The sequence below is a fragment of the Cebus imitator genome, unplaced genomic scaffold, assembly GCF_001604975.1.
Source record: "Cebus imitator isolate Cc_AM_T3 unplaced genomic scaffold, Cebus_imitator-1.0 Scaffold42, whole genome shotgun sequence".
Lineage (NCBI taxonomy): Eukaryota > Metazoa > Chordata > Mammalia > Primates > Cebidae > Cebus > Cebus imitator.
In genome coordinates, this window is record NW_016107357.1 from 15,242,607 (window position 1) to 15,245,955 (window position 3,349).

The following is a 3,349-nucleotide window of genomic DNA, read 5'->3' on the forward strand; positions in this document are numbered from 1 at the left end:
CGGCAGACAAGAGAAGAGAAACTTGTGCAAGGAAACTCTCCTTTATAAAACCATCAGATCTCGTGAGACTTACTATCATAAGAACAGCACTGGAGAGACCCACTCCCGTGATTCAATTACCTCCCACCGGGTTCCTCCCATGACACATAGGAATTGTGGGAGCTATAATTCAAGATGAGATTTGGGTGGGGACACAGCCAACCCATATGGTCATGGTATTAGAAGGTGGGGCTTTAGGAGGTGATTAGGTCATGAGGATGGAGGCTTCATGAATGGGATTAGTGCCCTTACAAAAGGGACTCAGAGAACGCCCTCACCCCTTCTATCATGTGACAATGAAGTGAGAAGGCACCGTCTATGAACCAGGCAGTGCGTCTTCACCAGATGTCAAATTAGCCAGCGCCTTGACCTTGAACTTCCCAGCCTGCAGAACAGTGAGAAATACATTACTGTTGTTTATAAGCTGCCCCTCTATGTGTTTTGTTATAGTAGCCTATATGGACTAAGACCAGCCTTGTTATAATGAGACAATGGTGGGAACCTGTTTTAGAGAGGAAGGTGTGGAAAGCCTGTCTGAGGAGGTGACATTTAAGCAGAGACCTGGAAGATACACAGTGACGATTCCAGGGAAAGAGAGGAGGGAATCATTTGTGCAAAGGACCTGAGGCAAGAGGAAAGACCTGAGGCAGTTCCAGGAAGTGCCAGGAGGCCGATGGCACCAGAAGGAAGAGGCGGGTGGTGAGAGTGAGGTCAGAGATGGGCCAGTGGGACAGGCGTGTGGCCACCAAAGAATGTGGACTCATTCTAAAGTCGTTGGGATGTGAACTGGTGACATGCCCAGAGCTATGATGGCCCTGGCCCCATGTGGAGAATGGGCTGAAGGGACACAGAGGCAGCAGCACAACCAGTGGGTTTTGCCTAAGGGAAGTTCACATTCAAGGGGGCATTCATCTCAGTCTGAAGGGTGCTTGGGAGTTTGCCAGGTTGAGAGACCTATTTCAAGCAGACAGGACAAACTAAGCCACAGTAAGGACGCTTGGACCTGCAGAGAAATTGAGTGGTGACTAAGAGTAAGAGCAGTCAAAGACGAGACGGAGAAGCAAGCCAGCTGGTGTCGGGAGCAGGCCTGGGGACTGCCCTGTGGGCAGTCGAGGTGCACAGAGCTGGTCCTGGGTAGTGCCTCTCATGGTGCCCCTGACTCCACTGGGGTGACTGCTGTGCTGGGGGCTGCTGGTTAGGTGCAAAAGCACTTTAGGGCAAAGGTCACATCAGGCAAAGGGCAAAACAGAAGGGGCTAAAGTGAGTGCCTTTCGCCACTTGAGCCCTGAAGTGTCCCAGTGCCAGCGCAGTTGCTAGGAGACACTCATGCAAGCAGGGGCCCAGGAGGGGGTGCAGGAAGCACCAGCCACAGGCCTCCCTCAGGCTCCAGTGCTTCCTTCTCCGCAAAGCCTCTCTGCCAGCCTCAGGCCTCCAGGGCCTCCTCTGAGCAACTGTTGCGTAAGTGTCCAGGAGGATTCAGTTCTGCTCTTACTACCAACCACCTGCACACAGATCCTGCTAGTCACCACTGCCTTCAGGTTTTGGGGTCAGGCTGGGCCTACACAGGGACGTGGAGCCTGCTCTGCCCAGCCCCACCCTGGCCACCTGCTGGCCTCAGATGATTTGTGCGATGGTGACAGTCAGCCCCAGGGAGTCTTGTCCAGGGCCAAGGGAAATGCAGGGCTCCACAGGTCCAGTTCCAGGACAGGCCTGAGCTGAGGGTCCGGGCAGAGGTGGAAGCAACTGCTTTCTAGAAGGCATAAGCGGCACAGCCCAGTGTGACCCATGGAGCTGGGATGAGGAACAGCCTCCTATGTGTAAGCCAGACATAGCACCGCTGCAGGCCAGTGCCTCAAGGAAGGATGGCCATTGGGCCCCTCCGAGAGGCAGGTTTGAGGAGCCCTGGGAGGGTCCCCTCTCTTCACATACAACAGCAGTCATTGGGAGGGCACCAGATGCAAGACCAGTGGTGGAGGTTTCACCAACAAGCAGCATCAACAAGGGGCCGCAGGAGAGCGGTGTGTGAACACGTGTGAACCACCTGCTGGAATCTCCCAGAATCATATGGGAGGGGCAGTGGGGGAGGGGAGGACTCTGCAGGATGCCACAGGTCCTAGTCAGTCAACGGGAGCAGGGGTGCTGCGGCTATAACTGAGACCTTGGGGGAGCTAAGTAAAATGTACCCTCTGGAGTTCAGGGACCCCTCATCTTGTATGTATGACAACGTCACCTCCAAGATGTCCCAGAATAGCTCCAATTCCAATATCACATGCCTGAGTGTTTCTATGTGTACGTTCATTTGTTATACATCATTTTTCACTCATTTGATTAAAAATTGTTTACTGTGCCTCCTTCTGTTTTATTAATTTTGCTAACTTCTATAGCACAATGGCTTGCACAGAAAAGTCATTGAATACATACCTGCTAAGTGATTGATTAACGGAATCAAAGAAATACCTTTCAGATGAATCATAAAAGACTTGTTTTTTAAAAGCAACCTGGCACGTTGCATTTGGTTCATCATCACCCAGCAGCCTCAGCTCAGCTGCAGAGTGAGTGAGAGAGCCGTGTTTGACAAAGGGTGAGATGCCGTCACGTAGCTCAAAATCCAGTCCACACAGAGCCAGTCTTTGGAGTCGGCCCCAAAGCCAGGCCATGGCACATCCAAGACACTGCGCACACACCAAGCGCAGGCCCAGTTTCATCCGCTTCCAAGGCTGACTAAAGACTGACTCTAATGAATCAGGGTCACGGTGAAAGACTAGGGAAAGAATGAAGTCGAGATAATCCCTTTTTAGCAGTCAGTGTCATCGTTTTATCCCTTTGGCTGGGTCTGGTTTAATCAACAGTTAAGAATTTGGTTAACTACTAATGAATAATGTATATGTTTCTGTAAGAAATGTGTGAGAGAAATAGAAATGGAAAGAGTGACTACCGAAGGTGAAAAACAGTAAACTTCCTGATGAGGCTTACAAATCTTCCCTGGGATCCCAGTTCAGTGAATGGCGTCTCCATCCACTCAGTTATTGAACTGGAATCTGTGAGGCATCCTGGACCATCCTCCTCCTCCCCTAATCTAGTTGTTCATCACATTCCATGATTTTTGCACGTTTACCTAATCTCTCTCTTCCTCTCTGTAAGACTGAGGAATGGCGGTACCTGCTTCATACGGGTGAGGGGAATGAAATGCCTTAATAAAGTGTCAAGCACTGTAACAGCCTGTCCAATAAATGTTAGCAAATATTCTTTTTTTTTTTTTTTTTTTTTTTTTGTGAGACAGAGTCTTGCTCTGTCTCCTAGGCTGGAGTGC

At 50.4% G+C, this 3,349-nt stretch overlaps 1 long non-coding RNA gene across 2 annotated transcripts in view; it reads right to left on the reverse strand.

The window, feature by feature from the left end:
• Window positions 1-235: 235 nt before the first annotated feature.
• LOC108302827 overlaps window positions 236-3,349 on the reverse strand; it is a 14,255-nt gene continuing 11,141 nt past the window's right edge. Inside the window, exons 3-4 of one of the 2 annotated variants that reach the window (XR_001824536.2) lie at window positions 2,461-2,800; window positions 236-424 (exon numbers count right to left, since the gene is read on the reverse strand). This is a non-coding gene — a long non-coding RNA (uncharacterized LOC108302827). Of the gene's footprint in view, window positions 425-1,423; window positions 2,801-3,349 lie in introns of those variants that run through there. The other variant, XR_005199811.1, reaches the window with a different exon arrangement.